The sequence below is a fragment of the Chiloscyllium punctatum genome, chromosome 36 (genome assembly GCF_047496795.1).
Source record: "Chiloscyllium punctatum isolate Juve2018m chromosome 36, sChiPun1.3, whole genome shotgun sequence".
Taxonomy (NCBI): Eukaryota; Metazoa; Chordata; class Chondrichthyes; order Orectolobiformes; family Hemiscylliidae; genus Chiloscyllium; species Chiloscyllium punctatum.
The window spans coordinates 55,423,232-55,429,783 of NC_092774.1; the positions used below are offsets into that span (position 1 = coordinate 55,423,232).

Consider the following 6,552-nt stretch of genomic DNA (forward strand, 5'->3'; position numbering starts at 1 on the left):
GAGGAGAGGGCAGCAGAATGGGATAGAGAAACATATCAGTTATGATCAACTGGTGGAGCAGACTCGATGGGCCAAATGGCCTCATCCTGCTCCTGTGTATTATGGTCTTAAAGCTGGGCAGATGACTTAAGGGGTTCTCACAAACTATTTCAGAATCCCGAAGAGGAGTTGTTGGACTCGAAACTTTATCTCTGCTTTCTCTCCACAGATGCTTCCAGTCCTGCTGAGTTTTTCCCGTGTTCTCAGTTTTTGTTTCAGATTTCCAGCATCCACAGTTCTTTGTCTTATTTATGAAATTCATTTCTTGCCTTTCCCAAGTGTCTGGGACTTCATCTCCCTGATCTACAAACCCACTTACCCTAGAAATGACCACTACCTCCTGAACAAAGTAGACCCCTTTGTTGCAAAATGATTGTTCAATTCTGTGACCAAAATTATTGCATTTGTAATTGCTTACACCAGGGACTCTCAATATCTCAGCCCAGAACACAGCTAGATTGTTTCAGACCGTACATTTATGTGATTGGATGCAATTCCCTATTCCCGACTTTACCAGCATGTTGCAGGGAATGGAGTGTTTGAATTAAGAGGAAGCTGGGACATTTTTCCAACAGAGCCGAGGAAGTTGACAGATAACTTTAGAGATTTTTAAAATCAGGAGGCGTATAGATAAGGTGTCATTTCCATGAGGCTCAGAATATTTTATTGCGACAGAAGGTGTAAAAGGGGGTCAAAGCTTCAGCAGATATCGAGCAGAGCTGAGAACAGACAACATCTAGCTCTGTGGGAACAGGGAGACCAGAGGACAGAGAAATCAGGACCTGAAATCCGAGCTGACACCAGACTACCATGCTATCAGTGCTTTGATTAGCAGTGCCCACCCTGTACCATTACTGAGCTTCTCACTCGACTTGAATGCCACGCATTCCCTCGATATTCCGGATCCAATCTTTGTCATTCTGAAGCCATATATCTGTAAGGAGCCTCAGATCATAATTATTCTCTTCAATGTGTGCAGTCAATTAATTCGCTTTTGTTACAATGCAGCACACATTCACATACTGAGCTTTTAGTCTTATTTTTTGTGATGGTTAGAATCCAGTTTTGATTGCTCGTACATTTATTCTCCTTGTCCCTTTCTATCATTCTCTGGTGTTTGGTTTCCACATCACTACATTGCTCACTGGCCTTGATTTGGATTGGCTGTGCTAAATTGCCCAGTGTACAGGGGTGTGCAGGTTCGATGGGTTAGCCATGGGAAACGCAGGTTTATAGTTTCAAAGTAATAGAAGGAGTAGGCCATTTGGACCAACGACCCTGCTCCGCTATTCATTAAAATCATGGCGGATCGATGAATCGTCTCAGCTCCTCCTAATTGCATTATCCCAACTACCCTTAATTCCCTTACCACGCAGAAAACCCATCCAACAGTGTCTTAATGAAGCTGCCTCTACTGCTTCCTTGAGCACAGAATTCCATTAATTGACCATTAACCACATTGGTCCTGCCCTGAGTTGCCTCATCAAAATGCAACAGCTCATATTTGTCTAAATTAAACTCCATCCACTACTCCTTGGCCCATCGGCTCATCTGATCAATTATAATTTACATTAAACTTTCTTTCCTACCCTATTCCCTAAAAGCTGAAAATCTCCATCCCACACCCTCACCCTCCATTCTCACTTTGTTGAATCTAATCACGGATGTCCTCATCCTGAAGGGTTTGGTTCATGCTGATTAACTGGCCCACATTCAAGGGGGATCTAACTGAAACGTACAGAACATTGAACAGCCTGGACAGAGTGGACATTGGGAAGATGTTTTCATTGGGAGGAGAGACTAATACCCATGGGCATAGCCTTAGCATAAAGGGAGAATGGAGATTAGGAGAAATTTCTTTCGCCAGAGAGTGGTGAATCTATGGAATTCATTGTCACAGAAAACTGTGGAGGCCAGGTCACTGAGTATGTTGAACATTGAGATCGAGAGATGTACAGCACAGAAACAGACTGTTTGGTCCAACTTGTCCATGCCGACCAACTATCCCAACCCAATCTCGTCCCACCTGACAGCACACGGCCCCATATCCCTCCAAACCCTTCCTATTCATACACCTACCCAAATGCCTTTTAAATGTTGGATTCGTACCAGCCTTCAACACTTCCTCTGGCAGTTTATTCAATAAACATACCATCCTCTGCGTCAAAAACTTGCCCCTTAGATCTCTTTTGTATCTTTCCCCTCTAACGCGAAACCCATGCCCTCTCGTTCTGGACTCACCCACCACAGGGAAAAGACTTTGTCTATTTATCCTATCCATGCCCCTCATGATTTTATACACGTACAGTTACGACGTTTAAAAGACATTTGGATAAGTACATAAATACGAAAGGTTGGAAGGTTTATGGGGCAAACACTGGTAGGTGCGACGAGTTTAGTTTGAGAACATACTCAGCATGGACCAGTTGGATGAAGGGTCTGTTCACTGCTGTCTGACTCTGTGACTGATCTGTGCTGGTCTTAAAACCATTTTCTTACCTCCCCCCATAAGCATCCACTTCTTTGTTGTTCAAAACTCAGATGAACATAGCCTTGAATATGTTCAATGACCCCACTTCTGAACTCAATTTCTCTTCGTAATATATAACTTGCCTTGCTCATTGCCTGCTGCATCTGCCCGACAACTGGCATTGACTGGTGTGGAGGGACTCTGAGACCCCTTAGTACATCCATACATCATTCCTGATGAAGGGCTTGTGCCCGAAACGTTTCCTGTCCTGCTCCTCAGATGCCACCTGACCTGTTGTGCTTTTCCAGTGCCACATTTTTCGACTTTCACCTCTCGTCCTCCCTTACTCCACATTCCAATATATCACCATTTAAACAATGCACTGCTTTTTTTTTGAACAGCAAAGGCTATAACTTCACATTGCGGCACTGCACTTGCCATGTGTTTGTCAATTGAAACACAGACCTGGACCAACTTCGGGAAGAGGCAAAAGACTGAGTTCTGAACAAAAACCGTAGCACACTCAAAACGTCGGCTCTGTTTACCTTTCCACAGATGCTGCTCGACCCGTTGGCTTTCTGCAGTATTCGCTGTGTTTGGTCGACACAAATGGTGCTTTCCATTAAAGAACTTCAATCCCTGTCCTCTGGTAACTGACCCTCGTCAGTGGCAAAAGGTTCTTCTGATCATTAACCTGCCCATTCACACAACGTCTTCTCCCATCATTGCCAACAGCCCCTCGAAATCTCCAGTTAACCTTCTTTGCTCCAAAGAGAACATTCCCAAACTTGGGAATGTCTCCACAAAATGGAAATCGCTCATCCCTGGACATGATGCAAATGTTACAATGGGGAAGAGGTTTTGGCAAAATATTGTCAGTTAGCAGGTGGAAAAATGTTCAGGAAGTAAAACAGAAATCCCAGTCTCCAGCTTTGTGAATCTTTAGAAACTCTTTGGGAAGTGGAATTAGCGGAGAATGAAGGATGAACTGACGGACTGAGCAGAGACAGTCCAGACACCGTCCCCTTGTTTAAGAGGCCGGGAGATTGACTCTGATATTCTCGGGACATGAACTGACCCGAGACATTGAAATAATTCTCTGTACATCAGGAATTCAAACCCATTCTCGGCTCGGGGCCAATGAGAAAATTCGGGAAGAGGCAAAACGCTGAAAGGCTCGGAGCGCGATGCTCCGGTGTAGAAGAGCTCGTTCCTCGTGACATGGATGTGCCTGCAGATGGTGGGATCAGGCTGTTCCCATGTCTCCATAATGAATGTCCAAGGCTTTATTATGGAAAAGGAAAACTGATATAAGACAATGGTAATTTTGGGCTGGGCGGGTTGAATTATGAATTGAATAGTAGGTTCCTTAAAGACACGGTGTGAGCCGCGTTTTGACCTGTCTCTGTGGCGCAATTGGGCAGCGCATCCACCTGTCAACCGAAAGGTTGGTGGAACGAGACCACCCAGGGGCGGTGTGTTTCTTGTTCCCGCTTCTACCGCTTTCTTGGCTGCGAAAGTGCACGTTTTTAATGGTTTCAGGAAAATGTTTCCCAAACGGAAATCTTCTCCACTGAGGCAGTACAAACGGGTTTCTGAATTTATTGAATTTCTAACGTAAAGGACTGCGGATGCTGAGAATCCGAGACAGAAAGCGAAACTGCTGGAGAAACTCAGCAGGTTTGGCTGTACTTGGATGAGGTAAAAAACGAGTTCTGAAATGTTGTCTCTGATTCTCTTTCCACGGATGCTGCCTGACCTGCTGAGTTGCTCCTGCAATTTCTGTTTTTGACTGAACGTCCATTTCATCTTTCGGGATGAAACACCCAGACTCGCCATTTGCAGATATTTAACCCTTTCGAAACCTGAGAAGTGATTGAATTCAAACAAACTCTGCAAGGATTCACTTTTTCTCAGCTCCACAGGCAGAGAGACCTGGGAAATGAAGCTGTCAGTGTGGTTCTGTATTGGTGGGCCGAGTGGTGAATGCGATGGACATGAAATCCATTGCGGTTCCCCCACGCAGGTGTGAACCCTGCCGAGTACAGTTGAGAAACGACATCAAAAGAAAAGGGAGATTGCTCCACGGTTTTTTTTTAAATGCAATCAGTGGACGGGTTGAAATATTTCCATCACATTGGCACTGGTCGGGAATCTGTAGCCCACTCCCTGTCAGGGTGGAACAAGCAGATACCCACAGAGCTGCTATTGAGGCGATGAGACAAGAGTTTGGAAATGAGACTAGAACAGTGAGGTGCGTGAAGTCGTGATCGAAGTTAAGCAGGCACCTGAGGATAAAGGTGTTTTATTTGCCGGTGAAAGATACTGCTTCACAAAGTTGGGACTATGGAAGGGAAGCAGTGACGGTGATTATCTTTGGCTGCTCCTCTTGTGAATGTTCCCATTGCTGCGCATGTCCGTGTTAACGTCAGAACTCTGCAGCATGGCGGCGTTAGGTACGCACAGGGCCGGGGGCGCAATGGATGACGCATCTGACTCCACCTACCTGTTTGAAATGCAGCTCACAGCTTCTTCACACACCCCAATTAATCTTTCTCATTGTCCTGAAGCCGGCACACGGTTTGAATTCCCGATCTGCAGGAACGAGACTCTTTTCAATGTCTCGCGTCAGGAAATGTCCCTGAGAACATCAGAGTCAAGTCACAGCGCTGTCGGAGGAGGGGAAGCTGAAATAGCCCCACACGCTGCTCACGGGCACATTTCACTTTCCCCAACTCACCGCCCCAACCACTGCGGCTCTTGGGAGTGGAAAGGGAACAAACACCAAAACCCAGTCTCAGCTTTGTAAATCTTCAGGAAATAAGAAAACTGTTCATCCCTTCGGATCTTCCATCCTGGGCTGACAGCCTTGATTTTAAATGGATGTCCAGTCAGTGCCGACTCGTTTTGGCTGAAAAAAATCTTCCTTATCTCATCCCAGCATTTCTTGCCAGAGAGACCTGTGTGGCAGAGTTCATGTATATATTTCCTTGTATGGTATTTTGTAAATAACATTCGTTTGCTGGTTGTTTGTATCGGGTATTTCAGGTTCATTAGCCTCTGTTTAAGTGTGTTGGTAGGTTTGTGGGCTACCATGATGCTGAGAGGGTTGAGTTTTCCGGACATCATTTCCCAGATGTCTTTAATGTAAAGTAATGTGCTAGGGTTTCTGTAGACGTTGTGTCTACTTGTGTCTGTTTGTTGATGTGAAATCTGCACACTGGGTTTATTGGGTAGGCAAAAGTGAGGACTGTATATGCTGGAAACCAGAGTTTAGATCAGGGTGGTGCTGGAAAAGCACAGCAGGTCAGACAGCTTCCGAGGAGCAGGAAAATCGACGTTTCCGGCAAAAGCCCTTCATCAGGAATAGAGGCAGGACGCTTCCAGGGGTGGCGAGATAAATTGGGGGGTGCTGGGCCAATGGTAGCAAAGAGTACAATAGGTGAATGGGGTTGGGGACGTCGGTGACAGGTCAGAGAGGAGGGTGGAGCGGATAGGTGGGAAGGGAGATTGACAGGTCCTGAGGACAGCGCTCAGATGGAAGGTTGGAACTCCGCTAAGGTGGGGGGGAGTGGAAATGAGGAAACTGGTGCAGTCCACATCGATGTCCTGGGGTTGAATGTAGCCGAGGCAGAAGTTGGGGCGTTCTTCCCCCAGACATCGGGTGGGGAGGGAGCGGCGATGGAGGAGGCCCAGGTCCTGCATGTCCCTGGCAGAGTGGGAGGGGAGGTTGAAATGTTGGGCCACAGGGCGATGGGGTTGATTATTGCGGGTGTCCTGGAGATGTTCCCTCAAACGCTGTGACTTGATTCTGCGACGGGGCTCCAGTCTCCCCAATGTAGAGGAGACCGCATCGGGAGCAATGGATACAAGAAACAACTTTGGTGGAAGCCTTCGAACTCCCGTGACCCGGGTTCGATTTCCGGGCAGGGAAGCAATTTTCAGTAGAGCTGTCAAGCTTTGTTGCCGTCTCCCTGGTGGTCTAGTGGTTAGGATTCGGCGCTTTCACCGCTGCGGCCCGGGTTCGATTCCCGGTCAGGGAA

At 46.7% G+C, this 6,552-nt stretch overlaps 1 non-coding gene across 1 annotated transcript; it reads left to right on the forward strand.

The window, feature by feature from the left end:
• Positions 1–6,480: 6,480 nt before the first annotated feature.
• On the forward strand, positions 6,481–6,552 carry trnae-uuc (transfer RNA glutamic acid (anticodon UUC)). The gene has a single exon. It is a non-coding gene; the product is annotated as a tRNA-Glu (tRNA).